Source organism: Peromyscus eremicus, chromosome 12 (genome assembly GCF_949786415.1).
Source record: "Peromyscus eremicus chromosome 12, PerEre_H2_v1, whole genome shotgun sequence".
Classification (NCBI taxonomy): Eukaryota; Metazoa; Chordata; class Mammalia; order Rodentia; family Cricetidae; genus Peromyscus; species Peromyscus eremicus.
Window position 1 is genome coordinate 3,372,506 of NC_081428.1, and position 26,309 is coordinate 3,398,814.

Here is a 26,309-nt window from a genome sequence, read left to right on the forward strand (position 1 = left end):
GAAGCATTAGCTTATCTTTCTGTTCTTACACTACCTATTGCCACCTGTGATAAACCAGGAGTTTGAAGTCTTAGAGGACATTCGTTAATCACCTAAGATGCATCCTATGGCCTTCAAATCCTACTTAGATCTTAGTTCCAGAAATAGCAAAGCCCAGAGGTAGGACCCCCTCTTAGATAGTAGAAATACCCAACCCACACCCACAAGCTTTCTTCTATGGGGAATGTGTGCCCTGCTGACCGTGGTTGCTGAAAAGGCTTCCTAGTGGTCTCTGCAAGAAATCACTCCAGCCCAGAAGAGCCAGGATGTCTGATGCTTCTGAAAAGAATGTCAGTGGAGCAGTCCACAGCACTGACCACCTTCTCGGTAATTGACATTTCTTTCACTCCCATCTGCCCCAGCTAGAGCTCAGAAGGGCAGACCTTGCTTTTGCCCAAGATCTTCCATGGAGCTCCACATGAAGCTCAGCTCTGAGGTCGCCGACTCCAACATGCAATCGTGGCTGCTATGATGATCTCCTCTTGCCCCTGCTTGGCACAAAGGACCAATTCTGACGTTCTTGTTCTGAATCTCCCCAGGCCCAGGCTGGTGGTCAAATATGCACAGGGCACAAATGGGTGTGGCTGTGGGTCACAGGGCATGCAGCCTGTCACTGTGAGCAAGTGATGATTTACAGTCCAGATCTGCACCTTCACTGTCCTCTGAGAACAGGCACCAGGTCTGTGTGTCAGAGCTTGTCAGGAAGGTGAAGGGCAAAGCACTCTAATAATCTGCCATCCATTTGTTTTCCTGCCAAGGGAGTTGTGTGATTTTGGCCACACCAAATTTTTATCTCAACAGCATAAGTGTCATGCCCAGCAATCAATAGATATTTCATTTACTGATTGTGGGAGAATGTACTATAAATTTCCCATAAGAGGGTGAAAGCCAAATTAGAGACCAGGAAGTGTCACAGAAGATGCTTAGAAATGATTTCCATTTCATAGGTGAGGAAACCAAGGACCAGGGTGGCAGTGAACTCCCAAAGACCTCACAGTCCATCACAGGCTGCCGGGTCCCTGAGTCTCTCACCATACCACGGCTGCCCCACCTTATCCCTGTGGTAGGATCAAGCAAGATCCAGAAGTAAGAACAGAGGCTGCTATGCCAAGCCACTTCCCTGGGGTCCTCACACTAAAAGGAAATTTCTAACTTTCTTCCAGCCCAGAGGCTTCCTCCCTTGTAACAATGTCTACCAGGAGATTCAAGGAAGCACTGTGTATGTAGGGGGCATTGTTTTCCTTTATGACAATTATTAATGGGGTGACAGTATCAGGGACCTTCAGTAGTCAAAGAATACCAATTCTGCAAGTTCAGCCTGTAGACCAAACCCTTTGCCCAGCCTCAACTCAAAGCTGGGAAGAATTACTCCCTACCTATTTCCTGCTCACGCTTCAGTGGAGTGAGGAATCTCTCATTGCATTATTATGGTGGGGTGGGGGACTGCCCACGGTAACCATGGTTACCATGCCAAAGCCTGCACAAGTTCATCTATTTGAGAGGAGGCTCTTGAGCAGCTCCAGCTTATGGCAGTCAGCTCTCACAGGAGTGTAGCGTTTTTACACCACCACCACCACCACCACCACCACCACCACCACCGCTCAAGAAACGTTGGGTTATAAGAGACTGAGATATTCCTGTCACTTGAGAGAAGTTCCACTGACCAGTAGAGAGAGTTATAGAAAAACGGAGTACTTACAGTGAGGACAGCCAGGACATCACACACCTGAAGGGCAAGGCCAGCCAGCCTCTGCCTGACAGGTAGACTGGACAAGGCTGGCCACCCTGGAGTTCCAACTAAGAGAACCCCAAGTCTCCTACTGAGACCCCACCGCAGTTGGGGAGGACACAAATAAGACAATGGATTAAGAAGAAAAGACACACAAACAACTGGAAGCTTGTCCTAGCACATCTTAGGAAGTCATACAGACAAAATAGTTGGGGATTCTGGCCATAAAGAAGGGTGGGAATTAAGTGAAAACACACATTCTGGGGAGAGGGGAGGGAGCTTTCTGCTCTGAGAGAAAAGGCCTCTTGTATGATCCCCTTGGCTCAAACGAAAACTGAGGAAAAGTCAGAAAAGAGCTTCAAGGGCAGGGATCCGCCTGAGCAGCCATGTATTGCTTAAGGAAATTGAATTTATAGCTTAAGTCTCCCTTCAAAGAGAACATCAGGCCGAGGCTACTTCACTGGTGAATGCTGCCAAACATGTAAGAAATACAGAAAATTAAAGGTGATGTCACCCTGTTGTTAAATTCAGACAAGAACATCACGTAAAATTATTAACTAGTGTCTACCACAAGCTAACAAGCAAAGTTTTTTTTCCACTTTTAAAATTTTATTACGTTTTTAATTTGTGTGCATTCATATTCATGGGGCTTATATGTATGCCACAATACACTTGTGGAGGTCAGAGGATAATTTGTGGTAGTCAGTTCTCTATTTCCAGCATGTGGGTCCCAGGGACCAAACTCAGTGGGCCACCAGGCTTGGGAGCAAGCACCTTTATCCACTGAAATTTTTCTGTGGCCCATAAAAGAAGCTTAAAAATAATATATAACTTCAAATTCAAAGCTATATGAAAACCATAACACATTATGACCATGTATAATTTATCCAAAATGCAGAATGAAGTCATATAAAATAATAAACTTGTATTAAAAAGTTTAAAATGTGATCGTCTCCATAGACAGATATATTGGCAGACTCCAGAATTCATCCTGGAGAACAATTCTCAACAAAGAACAGGATAAAACTGTCTCAACTTGATGAAAATATCACAAGAATCCCAGGGAGCTTGGGGTTTAATGGCCACAGACTGACTTTATGTCTGGGATCAGACACAAGTCAAGAACTCCCGGTCCCGTTATTTGTGTTCAACATTGCCTAGGAGGCTCTGTCTAGTGAAACAAAGTGGAAAAAATCTAGAGACATCTGGACTGAAGAGGAGAATGGGGAGCTGGGAGCTCTCTCAGGGCGTCTCCCTGGACTCGGTCTCAGCTGACAGATTCGGCAGGGCTGCTCTGGCCAGTCCTGCAGGATGCTGTGAAAGCCGCCAGATCCGTTTGATGGTTTTTGCTCTTTTATTTTTGCTTGCTGAATAGTTTATAAATGCTTGATTTGAAATTAAAAGTATGGCTATGGTAATTTATTCTCTGGATAGAACAATTATTAAAATTAAGGACAGTGATCCTGTTAACTGTGGGGCTATTGTAGCCAAAGGATCGTGGTATTGGTGTCAAAATGAGAGAGGCGATGGATTATAATGGCGGCTTCAGAAGCAGACTCACATGTAAATGCATCATCGATGTGTTTACACAGGTATCATTGATGTGTTTACACAGGTATGGAGGCAATCCAGTGATGAAATGAAAACCTTCTCATCAAATGGTGCTGAACCATAAATTTCCTATCCACACAGAAAATAAAGGGACTATGATTCATCCTTTTTACTACAGACAAAAAAAAAAAAAAAATGGATCTTAGACCTGCTTATAAAACCTGTAATGTAAAACTTCTAAGGGAAAATATAGGTATCTGTGACTACAAATAAGGGAAATAGTTCCTATACAGATAGCTAAATCATAAAGAATAAACAAACTGATAAATTGGATGTTGTCGGAGTCAATGATACCTGCTAGGGAAGAGACTATTGAGGTGGGAGGGCAGACCACATGGGAATCAGCATGACACGGTTGTTTTGTTGACGTTTTTTGTGTATGGCTTCTTACACAACTCAAAGGTGGTTTGACCACACAATCCAGCAGCTATACTTCTTCTCTCTAGGAGCTGACGTTTTATGTCCACACAAAAGCTCACATGCTGATATTTGAAGTGTTATTGTTAAAACACTTGGAAGCAGCCACAATATCCTTCTGATGGTGGGTGGATACGCATATCCACACATTCACACAAGGGAAATTTGGTGATGAAGGACATGACCTGCCAGGCCCTAAAAGTCATGTAGGAATCACAAGTGCATATAGCTAAGTAGAGGAAGCCAATCAGAAAATCCTCCCTCTGTGGGATTCCAACCACCCAGTATTCTTGAAATGAAAAAAAAAAAATCTATGAAGATAGTAAAAAGGGAAGTGACTTTCAGGTCTTGGGGGAAGGGCAGATGGAGAGCGTCTGATTTTTATGGTGAAAGTATTCAATATGATAATACAATGGGAGACACAGGTTTTTACACATGTGTCCAATCCATGAAATGAACCGGACTGAACTGAAATGTAAACTATAAACTGCATGCTGCCCTGACACAGGAGCCCAGGGAACGTGAAAGTGGAGAAGACCAAGAGTGTACGAAAACCTTGTACTTCCCGCCAAATCATCTGTGGTCCTAACTCTGTAGTAAAACCACTCTGTAAAGACAAAGGTGATCCATAGACTGGATAAAAAAAAAAGTCTTAGTACTCAAAAAATAAATAAATGAAAACAACAAAACACACTTCTAGGGGCTGGAGAAATGACTCAGCAGTTAAAAACCTTGGCTGCTCTTGCAAAAGGCAAGATTCCCAGCACCCACCTGGAAGCTGCCAACCATCTATGACTCCAGTTCCAGGGGATGCGATGCTGTCTTCTGACCTCTGAAGGCTCCAGGAACACATGGCGCACAGATAAGCATGCAGGCAAGTGCTCATGCACAGAAGATAAAAATGTTTATAAAGCACGCTTCTAAAAGTGGGGAGTTACTTGGTTGTTTCATCAAAGATGTACAGATGGCAAATAAACACATGAAAACACACTTACCACCACTTCGTTGTGCATACCATGAGGATAGCTAAAACTGCAAAGACCGAACGTTGGCAGAGACAGGCAGCGACTGGAATTCTTTACTGCTGTCAGGGATGAGAAGTCATAAAATGTAAACTTCGCAGAACAGTTTGGTCGCTTCCTAAAACACTAAATCCATATCAACCAGAAGGTCCAGGCACCCTATGTCTAGGCATTTAACCAAGAAAAAACTTGATGCACAAAAATACTTGCACGCACAAATGTTCGTAAGGGTTTGTTTTATACCATCTCCAAACGGAAAATGATCACTAGATGGCCAGATAACCAAAATGTCCTATATTCATGCAACGGACTTGGAATCAGTGTGTGTGTGTGTGTGTGTGTGTGTGTGTGTGTGTGTGTGTGTGTGTGTGTGACGTGGGAGTGGGGGTTTGTGAACTGCTGATGTGCAGAACGTTCATCAGCTCCGCAATGATTATGCAAAGTGGCAGAGGGGTATGCAACACGTTTTCTGTTTCTATAATATTCTAGAAAATGAAAACGCGTCTGAAGTAACATGGCACAGTCAGCATTGTTCGGCATAGGATGAGGTAGAGGTGCTGAGAAGGACTGACGCGAAGGCGCATAGAGATGACTAGAACAGAGACACACGTGCCTTATTTGATTGACGTGACAGTTCTTACACAACAGCACACTTCCATTGTGAAGCGTCTGTAGGCTGTTTACACTCCAAAAACCCCACAAAGTCTGAATGAATGGAGAGTGGCCCATGGCAGGGAGCCTCTGAGAGACTGTGGTGGGAGATGTGGTGTGAGCAGACAGACTTAGTCAGTACCACAGGGAAGGAGGGTGCAGAAGAAGCGATGATTCCCATCGTGAACCGGGTGTGTGTCTGTGCCATGCATGAGGCCAAGGGTCTAAACTTACCAAAACTTGTCTTGTTTAATCTCAGATAGCGGCTCTATTTATTAGGACTACCACAAAACTCAATCTGTAAGTAGGTGAACCAGAAGAAAAGATACAAATACAGCTGCTGGAATCAGCCAGTTGCAGCAGCAAGGCAAAGCTGAGGTCTGTGTGCAAGATCTTAAGTTATCTGCAGTAAGATGTCAGCATCTGATGGCCAAATAAGTAACCTATGTGCTTATCTAGTTGATCAGAACCCTACCTCACTCTACAAATCTCACAAAATCAAATGTCAGTGTGTGTGTGTGTGTGTGTGTGTGTGTGTGTGTGTGTGTGTGTGGTAGCTGTTCCTGCTGTTGTTATTAACTTCCCGTCACTGTAACAAAGCACCTAAGGAAACAGCTGAGGAGGAGGTTTATTTGGACTCCATTTCAAAGGCATCAGTCCAAGGTCAGCTGGCTTTTTTGCTACGAGCCTGTGATGAGACAGAGCATAACAGCAGGAGTGTGTGGCAGAGGAGGCTGCTAGTGGGAGATGGGGAGAGACAGAGGAGGAGAAAGAGGAGGAGGAGGAAGAGAAAGAGGAAGAGGAGGAGGCAGAGACCAGGAACAACTTACACCCTTCTAAGGCTCGCCTCCAGTGACCCACTTCTCCAAGGCTCCATCTCCTAATAGCTCCTTCTGTAGTGGGTAGCTGTTCCAGCTCTGACCTGGAAGTACCACCTCATTGAGGCTTCGGTAACTGTCACGCCTACAAGGCAGAGCCAAGACAGGAGCCCTAAAGACCCGAGATCCCAATGGGCCTGCTCTCTTGGTTCCTGGATCCTGGACGCTGGGAGGTAGACAGAGCAGAGTTCTACAGAGAACACCACTGGACTGCGCTTCACCTTTCCCAGACCCTGTTACCTACCCCTTCACTAGTAAGTTACCCCACAAAATAAACCTGCCTTTTAACTACATAGAGTTGCCTTAATATTTCAACCAATACCCTTCAGTTATGAATTCATCAATGTCTACTGAGGAGGCTGGCACCTTCTCAACCCAATCACCATGCAACAGAACCACCAGCTGTGGACCAAGCTTCACATCCAAACTAAAACCTATGCCCAGGTAGGTGTCAGATCTTCTTAAAATAAATGTATTGCCGTGTAAACAAAAGATATGCCTGGAGCCAGTTGCTGTGCACAGTAGGGGCAGTAATCAGGAAGAACAAGCAGGCGCTTCCAGTGTAGCTGGTTTCTCCAGGGCGCTCAACCTCCCAGGGAGCCCTGGAGCTTGCTGCCCTACAGCAGGGCAGTATAGTTTGCTGTCTTTCTCAAAAACTGACCACCTCAGTCTGCCATTGTAACACAGGGGACTTAGGACCAATCACAGAGTGATCTCACACAGACCCTCATAGACAGTGTCTGACCCCCGATGCTGATGACTCCTTCACATTTACTGTTCCCTTGTTTTCCTAACAACACCTTCCTCTGAACCATGTAGGGAGAAACAATCACCTCTATGAGCCCTTTCTTGTCAAAGCCCACATATTCTCTGAAGAGATTTTCTGCAGAAGACCTAAAAGCGCTTGCTACTTACTGAAAGGGGAGTGGGGTGGGAGGGCCAGAATCTTGATTTTTATGGCAGAATTCCACTCACAAAGTGAGTGAGTAGAATGAATGAAGTGTTGGCAAATATGAAGGCAAGGCATGGGCAACCTCGGGAGGGGCACAACCCTCTGGGATAGCACGGGCATCCAGCCTAATCAGCCACTTTGAGATATACAAGTTATTAGTTGTAATTGGTCTTCTCCATAGTATTAAAATGGATTTATACAACCAACTAATAATAAAAATGTATCCAAACACGCAGTGTGATTTGCTTCTTTCTAAAAAGACAACATAAACATGATTTAAAAGTTTCTTCAAAGATCATGGTGATTTAATACAGCATGAAATGAATGCCATTTTTATTCTAAATAACCCACCCCCCATTGTTATCGGATATTTTCTCAAGACTCCACATATTCTCATTTGTTGCGAGACAAAAATCTAGATAATCACGTTTGTTTGCGTTGTATAAAAAACACAAGTCAATAAGGAGGAAGTTATAATAAATAACTAAAGTATGAGGTTTGAACCCCAGATCCTTGGGGGGACGTTACTTCCTGATATATAAAGGCTGTTTGTTTTCACAGTGGGATTAGGCTCTAGGAAGTGTAACAATAATGTCCTGGAATCCTATAATGAACGTGCTCTTCACACGTGGGTTTCTTTCAGCTTCAACACTGAGTCTGAGATGGGTGAGTTGCCCCTTCCCTACAGGGTGGTGGAATCCTGACTCAGCACCTAAATATTACAAGGAAGGATTTGAACTTATAACTGACTCCATCATATGTCTTTACTAAACAGAACAAATCAGACTGCCCCTTGCTCAGTGCTGCGATCTGTGCTCACGTGTGATGTCCCATACGCAGGAGAGTTAAAGGCGAGAAGATTTTATATGCCATCAGATAAATTCCATTGATCCTGTGAGCACTTGTAGTAACAGGCAAGAGGATAGCCCCTCACCAGCTAATATTATTTACATGGTAATAAATGATTCTCCAACTCACACCCTCTACCTTCTCTAGGATAAACAGAACTTTACACAGGTGTGGGGAAGCGTCCTGACATCCACGTGGACATGCCTTTCCTGCCATGATGGACAAACTGTAAAGCAAAATGAAGCTTTCCTCCCCTCAAGTTACCTTTTCTCAGGTATTTTGGTCACAGTGATAAGAAAGGTGACTAATGGATTTGGTAAGTATATACAGGTATATAAAGTTTACTTATCAAGGTCTGAAGTATTCATGTTGTCCTAGGAAGGTTCCCCCTCCTGTTGTCTTGGGGTTGGGTCCAGTCTTCACTCAGCTCATCATTCCCATTCAGCTCTTCTGGGTTTCACAGGATAGAATTGTGTCATATGAAGTCTTGCTTTGTGTTCACTCAGCATGCCGTTATTTTTTAAGATTTATTTTATTTTTATACACACGCACGTGTGTGTATATGCACACACATATGCATAGCATACCCAGCCAAGGTGTTTAGACAAAGGAGTCATGCCCCTGGAGCTGTAGTTATAGGTGCCTGTGAGCTGCACAATTGAAGTACTGGGAACTGAACCTGGGTCCTCTGCAAGAACAGCAAGTACACATAACTGCTGAGTTGTCTCTCCAGCCCCAATATGCTGTTCTTGAGAGTTATTAAGGTTTTATAAATGGACGTGGATAAGTGTGGTGGCCCACAGAGGCTATCTAGCAATAGCAGGGCTACATAAGAAGATGATTTGGCCACAGATGTGTTTACCAGGTGTTTGGAAGGGTCTACATTTGGCTGTACAGTGTGCTTTGATCTTGCAAGGGAGAGGTCTTTTGCCTCTCCCCTTGGCATATTATATAAAAAGCCCTTTTAACTAAAGCTCTGGGCGGCAGCTGGTTATTGACCCAGAGCCCTCCCGAAGCTATCCTGTGTCTCTTTCTCCTCGTCATCTTTGTATCTTTCTCCCTAATATTTCCTAATTCCTCTCTCCTCCACCCAAGAACCCTTCAAAAGGTAGGAGTAGGTCAGAGCTGGACTCTGGCAGACTCCCACAGATGAGCAGGTATCTCTAGAGTAGAATCTATAGCCTTTTGGGTACCTGCCCAAGAGTAGTATAGCTGGATGATGTTGTAGATCTGTTTCCAGCTTTTTGAAGTATGCCACACTAATTTCCATAGTGGCTGCAACCAGTTTCTAGTCCCATCAGAACTAATAAGTGTTCCCCTTCTCCCACATCCATGGCAGCATTTGTCATTTGGTTTTTGGGTGGAGTTGGTGGTGGGTTTTGAATGTTTGTTTGTCCGCTGCTCGCTTGCTTGCCCGCTCACTTGCTTGGATCTTGCCCATTATGACTGGGGTAAGATAAAAATCTCAAAGTAGTTTTAATTCTCATTTCCCTGAACACATTTGTATTTCTTCTTTTGAGAACTGTCTATTTAGTTCCATGCCCAATTTTTAATTGGGTTTTCTTGATGCATACTACGTTCTCTGTATATTTTAGATACCAACCCTCTGTGAGACATATACCTAGGAAAGGCTTTCTCCCCACTCTGTAGACTGCCTCTCTGCTCAGATGACACTGTTCTTTGTTGTGCAGAGGCTTTTTATTGTCATGAGGTCCCTTTTGTTAATTGCTGGTCTCAATGCCTGTGCCGCTGAGATCCTGTTCAGAAAGTCCCCTTCTGTGACAATGAGTTCAAGAGAATTCCCTACTCCCTCCTCTATCAGATTCATTTCAAGGTATCAGGTCTTATGTTGAAGCCCTTAATCCATTTAGAGTTGAGTTTTGCAGACAGGGAGAGATAAGTTTCCAGCTTCATTCTTCTACGTGTGGATAGCCAGCATGATGAACTCTGCTTCATCCCGGAGTTTCAGGGAGTGGGGTGTTCAACATATATAAATCAAGGACGGAAACCACGTGATCATCTAACTAGAAGCAAAAAAGGCCTTTGAAAACTCCAACATCCTCTCATGATGCATGTACTGGAGAACCTCGGCAAACGGGGACATATCTCAACATAATAAAGCCACATACAGCAGGCCTACACCTAATGTCTTACTAAATGGAGAAAAGCTCAAAGAATTTTCACTAATGAGGGGAATAAGACATAGGTGCCCACTCTCCCTCCTCCAAGTCAGTATAATACTGCAGATCTTAGCAGGAGCAATATGTCAACTGAATGAGATAAAGTGGATTCAGATAGGAAAGGAAGAAGTCAAAGTGTCTTCATTTGCAGGTGACATGATTCTATATTTGAAAGGCCCTAAAGACTCCACTAAAGAACTCTATAGCTGATAAACACTTTCAGCAGAGAAGCAGGTTCTAAAGCTAACACACAAAAATCACTAGCCTTCCTAAACACGTGGAGAAAAAAATCAGGAAACAGTACCGTTCACAACAGCCTAAAAATATCTTGGAGTAAGGCTGGGAAGTGAAAGACTTGTATAATGAAAACCTTAAGATTCTGAAAACAGAAATCGAAGAAGGTACCAAAAGATGCAAAGACCTCTGTGTCCATGGAACGGCAGGACTAATGTGAAAGTGGCCACTCAGCAAACAGCAGTCTATGAACTCAACACAGTTCCCATCAAAATTCTATCACAATTCTTCAGACATTGAAAAAATAATCTTATATTTGATATAGGAATACAAAAGACCCAGGATAGCCTGGTCTGCCTATGCCCATAGGCACCACAACACAGCTTCCCACCTTGTTGCCAGTGACGCTCTTCATATCTGGGTCTCTTCTGTGTGATAATAATGCAACCATTCGGGCCCTCTGATCTTCCTGTGTGTGTGGTATACTTTTCTCTCTCCTTCTACATTCAACCAACTTGTGCATTTGAATTTAAAGTGTATCTGTCATAAGCAGCATACACTTGGACCTTGACTCCGTTCACTAGGACTGTGTTTAGAACAGAGTGGTTAGCGGATTCACATCTAATATAGTTGTTCATGTTGATTGGATTTAGGCCTGGCATCTGTCCGTTAGGGCTCTTCTTCTTTCTTTCTTCCTTCCTTCCTTCCTTTCTTTCTTTCTTTCTTTCTTTCTTTCTTTCTTTCTTTCTTTCTTTTTCTTTTTTGCCCTATTCCCTTTTTTAAACCACTCTCGTTTGTACTAAATATTCCTTAGTATACACTTAATTTTTCCAACTGGCATCTTAGTTTTATTTCTGTGCCTTCTTATCCTTTTCATCTGTAGATATATTGATCAGAATATACATTTTTGATGTGGGTTTCTTCATGTGGAATGTAGAAATGTTGTTCCTCACAGGATCACTGGCGTACATTGTATGCTCATGTGTATCACACGCACGCAAGACTAACATCACATTATAGTTGTACGACTTACACACAAATTACAAAAACAAAAGGAACAAAATGAGTAGACAGAAACGTACTTTTCAACTCCCGGTCCTGCGGCTCCTTCCTGTAGACCTGAGTCACCAGATGGAGTCATTTGCCGTCGGCCTGAAGCATTTCTTTCAGCAGTTCAGCACAGGTGTGCTTCCAATGATTTATTCCAATATTCTTTATCTGGAAATGTCTTCATTTTGCCTTCATGTATTTTAAGCCACATTTTCTAAGGTATGATTTACATAAATTAAAAATTATCCCTTTTTGTTGTGTAGTTCTACATTTGAAAGATACAAACAGTCCTGGATCAGTTGCCAAAATCAACATGCGGAGCAGTCCTATCCAAACCCAGTTCTCCAGCACTGCTTTGCTATAAATCTCTGATCTCCGTTCTAGTCCTGTGGTCACACCCTTGTGAGAATGACGCAAGGTGCCATCGTATGCAGCCATTTGGGGCTTGATTCTCTCTCTGGGTGTAGAATAGGATGACCTTGTTGTCACAAGTATTGTAGAAGTTTATGGTAGTGTCATGCTTTACTGATACTTAGTCTATGGTTTAAATTAAAGATTTTTCTCTGTGTGTGTGTAAGTGCTTGTGTGTGTGTGCCCATGTGTGAGTGGGTGAGCATGTGTGTGGGTGTACATGCATATGTGTACACACACACATGTGAAAGAAAGAAACCAACATCAGGTATCATTTCTCAGGACATGTCCACCTAATATTTTGAGACAAGGTCTTTAACTAATATAGGGTAGGCTGGCTAGTCAGTGAGCCAGAGTCTGCTCCTCTTTACCTCCCCAGTACTGGGATTACAAGTATTGCTAAGAGTTTGATACATGTGTAAATTCAAGTATATATATATACATATATATGTATATATATATATATTTCGTGATAAATTATGTTCATATGTCAAGAATTTTCCCAGCTTATGAATTGTCTTTTTATTTTATTAAAAGTGCATTTCAAAGGACAAAAGCTTTTAATTTTAGTTAATTAAATTGAATTAATTATTTTGTGAGTCATATTTTCATATCATATTTAAAGGTTTAAAAAAACTAATAAAAGTCACAAAATTTTTCTGGATGCATTCCTATGAAAGCCAATGGCTTCATACTCCATAATAGAAGCCATGATATGTTCTGAGCTGATTTTGTATGTGATAGGTTGCTCTTCAATCTCTCCATGACTGTCTGTAAGATTCCAACTTTGTGCTCCATAGTGGAAGCTATGACATGTTCTGAGCTGATTTTATATGTGGTAGGTTGCTCTTCAACGTCTCCATGACTGTCTGTAGGATTCCAACTTCTCCATTAATTTGCCTTCACATATTTGTCAAAATTAATTTGTGAGAACTATGTTGCAAACTTCAGAATTCTGTATTGCTTTTCCCTGATACATATAGCATTTCCATGCAATTTAATGCACTGTGTTAGCTGCTGTGGTTTTTCAGTGAGCCCTTAAATCCAGCACGTGTGTACTCCATCTTTATTTTTCAGCATGGTTTTTGGAGTTCTAGCCTTTTACTTTTCAACCCGTCAATTGCTACAAAGTTTCTGATCAAATTATTCTTGGGTTTTTCACTGAATCTGTGGTTTAATAAGGAGAGTATTGACATATTAAACAATTTATTCTAATTTATTAGCATACTGTGTATACATGCACATTATATTTAGACTAGGAAAGCTGACTATCTTGTGTTTTGGCAAAGGACTTCATAGGAGTATTATGTGTCTTTAAGAGTCAATGTCTAAAGTACTGTACTAGCTCTTATATAAGGAGCACAACAAATTTACACTGAATTTTTTGACATAATTCAAAGTATGTTCTTAGAGTTTCTAATGCTGTGAGGAGACAACTATGAACACAGTAACTCTCATAAAGAAAAACATTTCATTGGAGCTTGCTTACAGTTCAGAGGTTTAATCCCTTATCATCATGATGGATGCATGGAGGCACACAGGCAGACATGGTGCTGGAGAGGTAGTTGAGAGTTCTACATCTAGATCTGTAGGCAGCAGGAATAGAGAGCCACCGGGACTGGCTTGAACTTCTGAGACCTCAAAGCCCATCTCCAGTGACACACTTCCTCCAACAAGGCCACACTCCCTAAGAGTGCCACACCCTATGGGCCTATGGGGGTCATTTTCATTCAAACCACTACAGTATGATACTAATATTTGATGAAATTAGGTGTGTTCATAGTAATATGTCTAGACAAATAATACTGACGTTTGAGTTCAATTTTTTATATTTTATTTGTTTCATGTGTGTGTGTGTGTGTGTGTGTGTGTGTGTGTGTGTGTATGTGCAAGTGTGTACGTGCACACCGTGGTGCACATTTGGAAATCAGAGGACGACTCGCAGCAGGTGAAGCTACTGTGGTGCCAGTTCCAGATGTAGGAACACCTGCTTCTGCCTTTGATGTCAGCTCTTTGGCAGCTCCTCAGCCATCCACACACACCACACCTTCCTCTGAGGTAAACACTAATCCTCAAGGATCATACCAAATTACCTAGGGAAGGAGGAGATTAACGAGTGGAAACATTCCTTTCAGAAGTCATTGTGCCAGTTCCGTGGGAGCTTTGCAGACTCCTTCTTGTATGCAATAGACACAGGCATCACTCTGCTGTTGGATAAATTCTCATCCAAGGGCCTTTGTTCCCTGTAGTCACAATCTAAGAGAAGAAAACCGTGTGTCTTCTTAATGTAGTTGACGTTGTATCATGATGGAATCTACCAGCAGTCACTGCTTGGTAGAGTGCAACCAAGCACACGAGAGAGACGTGGGATTTTCTTATATTTTAATGTGTGAAGTTTTTTCCCCCAGCTTGTTTCTAAATCCCTAGAAAACAGAACTGCTTAAAAACACAATCTCTGAGAATATTTTTTCCGTCTAAAGCACTCTGAATATTTCAGCAGCCCTAATTAATAGCACTAAGTCTTTGCTGTTCTCAGAATGTATCATTAAAGGTAAAAAAAAGTGCATGATTTGTTTCAATTCGAGAAAACAGCAAGATCAAGTAGAGTTCTCCATTCCTGAAAATTCACTGATGTGTGGCAAACATGCCTTCAAATCCAATTACATGACCCTGGCTGTGAAGTCGGCGTCTAAAGGAAAAAACGCACATCAGAAGAGAAATAAAAACACCAAAAGATAATTTTATGCTTCCGCTAAGAGATAGAGAGCCTGTATCTGCGCACCAGCGACAGTCTAGAGTCTAAAGTCTTCCTCAGGGAGCCACCCAACCCCATGTCTGCCTCTGTCCTGGGTCCTGAACCACTGCAAACCAGTGATCCGCAATTCCTTGTAATGATGTCAGCCCCAGCAAAGCCCTACACCTCCAGCCATTTATAGAACATTTTCTTTGGCTTGTGCACAGTGGCCCAGAGACTGGGACTTCTTTCCTTCTTCCATTTCCTTCAGGCAAATATGCTCCAAAATCATTCAATTACAGAAATTTACCTACCTGACTGCATCAGGTAATGCCTATGGCTTGAATGCACTTTCATTTCTTAACTCTGAGTGAAGGTAGTCACAGGAAGAATCAAGACTTGGGCTGGAGAGATGGCTTAGTGGTTAAGAGCACAGGCTCCTCTTCCAGAGGACTTTGATCCTCAGCACCTACATGGCAGCTCATAACCCCCTGTAACTCCAATTTCAGGGATCTGACATCCTTTTCTGGGCACTGCATGCCCATGGTGCACAGGCATAATGCAGGCAAAACACAAAATAAAAATCTTAAATTAATTTTAAAAGAACACACTCCTCTGTGCTCTTGGGTATAAAGACTAACTATGCTATTATATAACAATGTACGTGTTTAAAGACAACCTTATCACGAGCAAAGGTCTAGTTGATTCTTTAGTTGCATGAACCTGACACCCCCCAAACATTCAGTGTGTCCTAAATTGCTCTACTAGAATTCATTGTTTTCTGTCTACCATGTCAATATAGATGACAGTTTTTCAGCTTGTTGAGCTACTGAACAGCTCCTGTTGTCAGGCATATGCATTGGCTTCTGTAGTGAAGACCACCTGCAGGACACATGTCTCCTCTCCAAACCCTTAGGACCAACTACAGATGTGGGGAATATGGCTGTGAAACTGTGTGATGAAACCCACCTGGAAATCACAGTCCCTGCTGAAAGCCCACATAAATGAACTGAACTTGTGTTCATCCTAATGGCCTCTGGCCTCGGTGGGGTCAGATGTGCAGAGGGCCAGGGGAAGGTGCAGCCATTACAGGCCTGTTGCTCCATCAGCAATCACATGTCTCTTAGATTTTCACCCAAACTTCACTTTTAACACATTGTTCATCTGTGTCTTCTCTCAGTCAAAAGAAATACTCTGAAGACATCAGAGTGCACACTGATAATCCCAGCATTCTAGATGAGGAGGCAGAAGGACCTAAGATCAAGGTTATCCTTGACTACATATGGAGTTTGAGGCCTGCTGAGCTATGTGAAACCCTGTTCCAAAAATGAAATGCCCTGAGGTAGTAATGTGGTAGGCAGAACGTGATAGGCATCTTATAAGATGCCCCAATATTCATAACACTGAACTTGTTATCAAATTCAATATCAAATAACAATTCTATTTGTTACCAAACCAAGCATTACTCTAGACACTGCTGAGAAGGGATTTTTCAGGCATAATTTGGGTTTCAAAGTCAGTTGACCACTAAATAAATAAATGGCCTAGGTGGACCTCACCTAATCACATAAGTCTGCTACAAAAGGAGAGCCCTTGCTGGTAGCAGAAGGAGAAGTCAGAGAAATGAACCATGGAAAAGGCTCAGTGTAGCACCCCTGGCTCACAGATGGAGAGTCTGTATGCTGATGGATACAAATGGGGTTTCAAGGAACACCCTCCATTGTAGGACTACAGGGACCTCAGTTATACAAAGGCAGGCAATTGAATTCTGCCAACAATGAAAATAAAACTCAGACGTGAATTCTTCCCCAGAACCACAGACAATCACTTAATGTCTGGCATGCGGATTTTAGCATGGATCTCCTAAGCAGAGGACTCAGCTATGCGTGGCTGGACATCCAACCTTTCAACTATGCACTAAACAAATGGATCTTTTTTTTAAAAAAGCTATTGCATTTGTTGTAATTTTGTTATAAACAAATACTAATACAAGATACTATTACCCCAAATGACCGTGGAGTATGTGGCCCCAAATGGGATTTCTATTACTCCCTCCAAAGCTCAGGAAACATCACAAAAGAGATGCCATTGGGCAGGCAAGTGTGTTGGATCCCTTACAGCCAGAATGACAGGTGGTCGGGACCACCTATTTCAGGTTCTCCGCAAGAACAGCAGGTGTTCTTGACTGTTAAGCCAGCTCTCCGGCCCCTTGACAGTTGTTTTCAATAAAAAAAAAAATAAAAATAAAAATAACCAAACTTCCTTGTGCTCCACTAGGTTATATAACATTTCCTAACTATGTGCTGTTCATTAGACCATGGCTTATGAAACAAACTGAAGAAAAGCAGTTGGTGCTGGAGCCCGGGTTTGTGTAGATCCTGGAGAGCAGCACAGTGGGAGTGTCCTGACTTCCTGCTCTGTTGGCTTTGCCCTTATTGCACTCTGAATGACGGCTAACTAACATAGTATTCTTGAGTCAGAGTACCAGAAATACATGGAGATAGATGTTAGATCCAGATAGACCACTTCTGGCAGAGCATCCTTCTACCACGGTATTTGATTCTAAGATCAAGCTTGCTAACTGATCAGAGTCAGTAAGGAGTGTCCTCCCAATTTTACCAGAACTTGTAAGGGGGAGAGATGAACCTAGATTGAAGTCCCAAGGGAACTGGAATGGAGTCCATACACATCTTGAAGTCCTTGAAAACACATAATTGCCAGTTCTGAGTCATACAGGACAAGCACAGCTTGTTATAAACAGATGGCATTTGTTGGGCTACTGTATACCGGACTCTGATTGCAGGACAACTTCCCAGGTAACCTCTGACCATCCGAGACAGCCCTCAATTTTTACTTGTAGTTCTCAAGATTAGCTAGAACATACTAGAGTATAACACTCTGAAATGAGGAAGGAGCTAGCTAACAGAGCCTACAAGCAGGACACCATGTAGTACTTCAGCCCAGAAAGTTTTGTCTTTCCAGGGCCTCACACCTACGACCAGATGTTCAGTCTCTCAGGTCCAGTCCAGACAGGCCTCACAGAGAAGAGACCACCTCTACCTGGGAAACTATCCTTAGCTTTAGGTGTTCAACTCACTCTAACTCCTGTCTGCTATATCTGATTTCCCTCACTGTCTAACAGCAAGAAACAAGTCCACCTCATACCATTTGCTGTGTGGGGATTGTTCTAGTTCCCTGCACACAGATATGTAGCATAGCAATACAATAGTGACACTGGGAGTCAATAATACACACACACACACACACACACACACACACACACACACACACACTTACTTCAGTAGACATGAAATGCCAGAACTCCCTCCAAAGAAGGACTTGTTGACCTAGATACTGAAGGCCATTTCAATCAGTATTTAGCTGTCAGATGCAGAAAGGCCCCCTGACCCAAAGTCCCATCTTTACCTGATTGACCCACATATGGTGATCCAACCTGTGGAGGCTATTTGGGCCCAATGCAAAGCAACTCAGGAGGCCATTTTAGCTTCAGAGGTCTATGTTGTCAGCCAAGGTAAAGGCCCGGTCCCTCTTCTTTTACCCTCCCTCCATAGCTGTTTCCATACATATGATATCCCTTAGGAATATCTCTAATAAGGACCCAGTATGCTAGCTTCCTGTCTGAGTCTGTCTCCTGAAAAGCCTCATAGGCAATGCAGGAAATTCCCACCCAGGCCCCTCACCTGACTTGCCTTTGGGTAGCCGGGGCTCCCTGCCCAAGTCTCTGAATCTTGCTGATCTGGGATTTAGAAGTTGACTTTACTGCAGGAGGCAAAGCAGGCAGGTAAGCACACTCCAGAGAGACTTGAAAGCATGGGGATCCCGGGCAAGAGCTATGCCTCTGGTGAGAGTGAACAGGGTCCTCTGTGGATGGTTCCTTGATGTGTGGAGATGACTCATAGCTAGTGACAGTGTAGAACGGAGATTCCGATATCATTCTCTCCAACTCAGCCTTGCTGTGAGTATTGTCAAAAAACTCACAGAGAATTGGGACGTCTTATCAATGATTAACCATGGAAAGAGCATCTCACAAATTAAATTTGCTTATTTTGTCCTTGAATTCTCCTCCCCTGCAAATGCCATGTCGATTGGGATGACTTCTCCTAAGAGGTGCGGGAAGACTAATAGGCTTCCACCGTACAATTGTTCACTTAACTCTCACCTCCCGGTGGTCTTTGGCAATGTGTTTGAAGCTATTGTAGCTTTTTAATTGTACTTTAATGAATTCTTGGGGGAAGAGTGTGATTAAAAAGGATATACACCTGCTGAAGAGTGAGCTAATAATACATCTTTATAAGAAAGAAGTGATCAAAGGCATCTCTGGATTATATTCATTTATCAAGTCATGGAATTAAATAAAAATACATGTCAAAATACTTACAAATGATTCTAATTTAATATTAGCTAAGGCCATGAATACTGTTCCCAAACGAGCAAACTGTGTAGGAAATGAGAGTGTGCCAACGGGAATGAGAAGTCATAACTGAATAATTGAGGAGGAAAGTTCTAAAGGTGATCCCTAAAATACTTGAGTGTAGGCAGATGATGTGCATCATTTAACAAAAGATCTTCATCGTTAATACCTGGGATTGTGTCTTAAGAATGTATCTTCCAGGGTGGTGGTGGAGCATGCCTTTAATCCCAGCATTTGGGAGACAGGGGCAGGCAGATCTCAGTGAGTTCGAGACCAGCCTGGTCTACAAAGTGATTGTTACACAGAGAAACCCTGTCTCAAAAAAAAAAAAAATAGCTGAACTCTTCCCTACAACACACAACAGAATCATTTAGTCCTTTGGAAGTAGAACTGTAGGAAAAGGTAACCTTTTGATATCTTTTTAATGCTTTATTCTGTGTGTCTGGTGTTTTTCCTGCACATGTCTGTGTACCACTTGCATCTCTGGTGTCTGAGAAAACCAGAAGAGGGTGTTAGGTCCCTTGGAGCTAGGGCTATAAGCAGTTGTGATCCCCCATGTCGGGTGCCAGGAATCGAGCCCAGGCCCTCTGGAAAGGCACTCAGTGCCTTTAACCACTGAACCATTTCTCCGGCCCCTGGGATTATTTCAAAGCTCTATTAAGATGTCATCTTTAAGAGCCAAAATCAAATTTCAAAGCTCATGTATCAACTCTCACTATTAAGGACTTAAGTTTGGATGTTGTTGGGATTTTTTGTTTTGTTTTGTTTTTTCTTCTTGTAGGGGAGTTGGCCTGGAGCAGAACTGAGTTTCCATGGGAACCAGGGTTTTAAATCAATAAGAAGCCCTGACCAAGCAGCCGGGAACCCCATGCACACCAGGGCAAGGCTGGTCTACATATGCATCAGGAAGACAGATTGGGCTGTAAATTGACCCAGTCAATGGTGAAGAAAAAGATAGCCCAAAACAAATGGTGCCCCATGGAGATCATTCATTCTGTCAATTTTACTGGCTAATAGGCCTCTATTAAGGTTTGATATATGAAGGAACCAGGCTCATCGGTATAGTTAATCAATCCTGAAAGCTATGACCAGTGTCAGCTTCAGAGCACAGATCTACCTAGGAAATCATCCTAGACCCTTTCCTTGCCTGCACTTGACATTGCAAAATAGATGTGTCACATTCCAGACATATCAGATGCAATGTGCTTTGGGAATTTGAGAGATGGGTCCCTGAGCTCTGAGGAGCAGCATCTTGTGCAGGCCCCAGGCACAGCTCACCTGAGTTCCAGGCGTTGGTGCCAATTCCTCAGTTACACTCAGTAGATCACTGTCCAACCTCCAGTGAATAAATTTATTCCAGGGAATAAATGAATTCTGATCAGCCAATTGCTTCTATCTCACAGAACCCCATGCCCAGAAAATGTGACCCATGTCATTCAAAACATGGTTCTACACTATTCTTGAAGATCAGTAGCCCATACTGCCCTAGCCACTGCTTCATGCTAGGGAGTTTCTGGGTGTTTAAAGGTCATTGTCATCTCTCCATTTTCTAACTTTATCTAGTGTCCTGTGAGAAAGACACTTTGAAAATTCTTCTGGTAGTAATATATATTGGCTGCCATGTCCACAGCAGCTTTGTGGATTAAATAAGAAAATATTCTTTACACAGTAAAGATCTTTTAATGTTCCAGAGTTGATTGCATCAAAACCACATGTTGTACCCTCATCCCTAAGCCCCCCTGGGCTTTGCTCTGCAGGTTCTTGGTCTGTCTTCATTTCTGACAATTGCTGACATGACAAAAAGTCATCTTCAGGAAGCAGACAACGTTCCTGAGGGGCTGGATTTCTGTGTCATTAAAAAGTACGAATAGGAGCTAGAAAGATGACACACTGCTCTTGCAGAGGACCCAGGTTCTATTCCCAGCACCCACACTAGGCTGCTCACAACTCTCTGTAACTCAAGCTCCAGGTGATCGGGTGCTTCTTCTACCCTCTGTGGGCAAATACACACACACACACACACACACACACACACACACACACACACACCCCTTTTAAATCTTTTTTTAAAAGTATGAACTGAGAGTAAAGCATCATTCATTGCTAAGAGCAGGTCTTGATGAGTCCCTTCATTAGAAAAGTTCACTTTCTTGACTTGTGTATTTTATGAGAAAGAAGTCTCTTTACTTAGCCACACAAAATAGCCTGTTATTTATTAAATGGACCATTATAGAATTACCAGTCAGTGGTGTCGATTACTTTTAGTCTCCTGTGAAACTATTTCCCTAAGTTAAAGATGCACAAACAGAGGTCTGCTTGGGTGGAAGCTGGATGTGAGAAGGCTTTGGAAATGCACTACTGCTTGCAACAACCCTAAGAGAAAGACAGGTGTAATGGGGATTACCGTGGGATGCGCTCTGGAATAACCATACAAAGCAGGTTAAATCTAAAGTAGGTAGTTGTCCAAACACTATGTGTTTGCAGGCAATTGGGATATACTCAGAAAGTACACATCCTTTATCTCAGGTGCAAAAAAAGGGGGGGCAGCCTGAGCAGGGATGGGGGCCAGCAGCTGGCACTAGGTCCCAGGAGCAATGGGTAGGATAGACTGAATAGGGCACCAGGCATGGTTTTGGATCTAGATCAGTGTGAGCAAAACTCTAGGTGCAGGCCCTCCCCTCAGACTAATCTTACTGGCTGCACCCCCTCCAGGCTCACATGTGTGTTCCAGAGGGGTTTCAGCCTAGTGGGAGGCAGTGAAGAGACCCCACTCTTCACATCTCACCAAAGCCCACAGAGAAGCTCCTACAACAAGCCTGGCATCACTGATGCTGGAGTTTAGGACTTATTAGTGACATGAGGGGACAAGTGCCCCTGGGGATCTAAGCCCCAAAGGCTCCCCCCCCCCAGCACTGGGGACCCACATTTTCAGGTTCACTTTGGAGAAGAACGGCGCCCGTCCGTTTTCGCGCCTTCCCGAGTCCATCGTGGGTTAAAAAAGGCTGGGCGAAGGGTGGGCGGCTGGGGTAGGCTCCATCTCTGGGCCCCCGCCGCCGCCGCTGCCTCTCCTGCGATGCTGATGCCTGCCTGCCGCTGTGTCGCCTTGGTTCTCCAGCGTGCGGCGCTGTGCCCGCTTTTATCCCGAGAGGAGAAGCGTCGCTTAGTGCGCTGACAGCGCGGTTCAGTCGGTGGGGCTGAAGCCCAGTAGCATTCATTCAGTCTGCGGCTTTCATGAAGTCTCCCTACGAGGTCCTTCACTTTGCTCCTAAACGTGGATTTTTTTTTCCCCCTACCATTCTAGGCTCGCTCCCCCTCCTTGCGGCCGGACTCCCTCCTCCGTCCCTGCCCACACGCATACTCCTCTGCCCCGCGGTGGCCCCAGCGCCCAGCCCTCCAGCCAGAGGGAGCCAGTCACCAGACGGCAGCACCTGGCTGGAGAGGTTGGGCGGGCCGAGGGTGGGGATCCGCGGGAACCGGCGAGCCCGGAGCTGGAGCAGAAGCTGGACCGACCGCGATCAGAAGAATGGAGTCTCCCGACAGCCTGCCGAGGCTGATGTGAAATAGGACCATCTGCTTCCAGTTGGTCTGTTTCCTCTTCTTTTTGTATTTTCTTCCCTCGCCATTCTCAGTGGAGTGAATTATTAAATCTTGCTCCGTTCCAAGAGAGGCAGGCGATCACGATGGAGTGAACCCACCCAGTCCGCCACAAGGTAAGCAGTGAGCTAAGTTGCTGGAAGGCTAGGAGCTGGCATGGATCCCAGCCAGATGTTCCGCGTCCTAGGATCCCCGAGCCTTTGGGTCCTGGCTCCCAGGTCCCCAGCCCCACTGTGGCTGTGTGCATTCCCCACTCTGAGGAGACATGATGCTGAAGTCCACCAGAGGCAGGAAAAGCTAGTTACATAACCTAAAGGAAATGTGTCTCATGGGTTTTCATTAGCAGCTTAAAAACTCGCCTGGGGGGCGGGGGGAGGAGGGGTCTGCCTGCCCTGAGAGAATGGGTCAGTTACTATGGACCTCATTTCAGCACCTCTGTTGAAGACCAAACACACTGATGATCGGCAGGCAGGCGCGGCTGGGCTGGCGGGTGTAGGCAGGGAGAGTTAGGAAAAGCCCATTGTCTTGGTAGAAGGCTGTAGCCTTGCTCTGTTTTGGCATAAAGAGGAGAGGATGCGAAGGAGGAAAAGTGAGGAGAAGGGAGGAATAAGCCATGAGACAGGGGAGGACTCCACATGGTTTCCATCAATAAACCCGAGATGTAGCATACTGATTGAAGACACCAACTAAGAAGATGTCTCCACAAGTAAACTAACTGAAAGGAGGGAGCACCTCGGATCAAACGAGGTGTTTACGGCATTTAGGGGGCTGGGTGAATCTTACTGACTTAGCTGGGTATGTATTCATTTGCATCAAGACGTTAAGCTTGGGTTAGTTTTTTAACTGAAATGGCATTCGTATTCCCCAAGCCTAATGAAGCCCTGGGTGGATCCACAGGTATATACAGGGCTCAATATAGAAAGACTATTAAGGAGAAAACAGATCTTCATAGAAACGATCACAGAAGCCAGGTGAGCTTAGTGGGAAAGGGAATAACACAATTTTCCAAAGAATCCCTTCTCCACCTCTACTCCTGCCCCCTAAACACACACAAAAAAAGAGGGGAACCCCTCCAGTGTCTGACAGTTGGCAATCCATTGCATCTTTAAGGCGCCCCCGACTGCTTTATCCAAAGTCTCGGGGTCCTGGGGAGCACACAGGTACCTAGCACTGTGCCACTTTTCTGCAAGCACTGTGCCCCTGGCTAAAAAACAGAGAAAGGGAATATCGAAGAAAGTGGGCTTCCTCCAGTCAGGGCTGAGCTAACTAAGCTTCGCCCATTTTGCCTGGAGAAGGAAGGAGCCGAGTCTCCATGACGACCCGGATGGGAGGGGACAGAGCAGCTCCAGTGACAGGAAAAACCGTTGGACAAAACTTTCTTGGCTCCAGGCAAAGAAATGCCCGCCGTGTGCCCTATTGGGGAGGGTCCTAGGGCATCACCTGGGCCCAGCTCCCTAGGGGTGACCCGTGAGAGGGTACTAAAACCAGGCTCTCCCACACAGCAGAAGTTTCCCATGTCCGTGAATGCGGTTCTGAGCAAGCTCCCGGTTCAGCACCAAGGCCAGAGCAAGGTGCAGGCGGGTTGATCTCCCTAGTAGGATGGCTGGCAATCCAGCTAGCAAGCTCTAGAGATTTTTGGTTTTAGGAAGGCAATCGTGTCCTAAAAAATTACCTGCTTGTGCTGAAAACGGGTGTCAGACTACCCATGGAATTACGTGGCACACAGGACAGCAAATCAACCATTCCATGCATGATGATGCACCAAAGTAACCGTTCAAAATAAAAAACACTGGAACTACAAAAGACTAAAGCTGACTAAGAATGGAGAAAAGATCCCTCCTCAGGGAAGGGAAACACTACACACACACCACACACACACACACACAGAGAGAGAGAGAGAGAGAGAGAGAGAGACCCTGAAGAAACAGTTGAATTTGAGCCAAGTGGCTCAGGCTCACAGAAAGCATCCATTGGCCCCTGCTCCTCTCATACTCTTCTGTAACTTTGTGTTAGACAAAGTGTCGGGAAGGTGGTGTGATGGCATCCTGATCAGTATGGGACCAGCCAACCAACTCCTGCCTGGATCCTTAGATCCAAGAGAGTGGAGAGGCAGTTTGCTCTTCATTCAGACTTGGCTGGATCCTCAGCAAAGTGGGGAGCTCTCGGGCTAGGGAAGTAGAAGCCTGTAGTGAGCTCTTTAAGCCAGCCTGTGGGCAAAGCAGCTGGTTTTCCAGGGATTACAGACACAGCAACGTGGACAGAATCATTCCTATCAATATAGACAAGGGAGAACCTGTGCAGGGAAGAGGTTTATTATTCAAGCTCATTTGGACATTGATCCAGGTGAGTACAAGGATCCACTCAGTCTTACCTTACTGGAAGCTGGCCTCTGCTTTGCTTTTTCCATCAGTGGTCCTAGGTCCCCACTGATCATGGATGATGAAGAAAATAGTGCAGGCAGTCATATGTCAAGTAAAAAAAAAAAAAAAGAAGCCTTGAACAGTAGCATCTGATGCAGTGGGTACAGTTTTAAATTGTGGAACTTCACCAAGGTTTAAGGAGTAAAAGAAATGCCAGGAGCACTTGTAGGGTACCCCTGCTGCTTTCCTCTCAAGGACTCCTTTGTGTGTGAGATCTTGAGCTGGCCCTGACTTGTTATTCATAAAGGTAAACACAGTGAACTTGGGTGTATACAGCTGGTCTTTCCAACACCACGGATGTGTTGTTATTCCTAAAGATAATGCATGCGGAGTACTTGGATGTGGCTAGAGCAATGTGTTGACGGCTGTTAGACTTTCTCACTTGTCTTTAGCTAGCAAGGTAGAGCTGTGCATTCTGAACATGGACAGAGGGTTGAGAGATTATAACGTTGCTTGAATTTCAGATCCTGATGGGTGTTGACAAGTTTAGCCATGTTTTAATTTATACAGCTTGTTATCTGAATAGAAGTGATGTGTAGAGTATTTTGGGACTTAAACAAGCTGTACTCTGGCTTTGATCCATCTGCTATTACCAACAGAGGGAAGGGAAGATCAGAAGCATACAATAATGGAGGCTGTTAGATCAAGAAAGTGGCCTGTCTGTGAGTTTTAAAGTTCAGATCCTCTCGAAAACTTTAGAAAAGATGGCTGTGTATAAACCAAGCACAGGAAACTTCTCCATCTTTAGTTCCAGTGAATTCTATGTTATAATCAACTGATTTATTGACCAGTAGCCTTTAGTCATGGTGAGTCTAAGCTCATAGACTCAGTACTAGTACTAATTTTCCAAACTATGACTTGCTTACTTCCTGGGTGGCTAATTACTTAACAAAGTGCTATTATATCCTTATGTAGCCAACAGCGCACTCCAGATTAATTGGTTTACCCATTGCAAGTAAGATTAGTTAAGGAGAAAAACTTCATAAAATCTATCCTGTATGCAGATCTGTTTTGAATTCTTCAAAAATTATACTGATGCCTCACTTTCACATTTCTGTAACATCAGCGAACAGTGTGTTCATGTCTGTGGCCCAGGTCTTTACTGC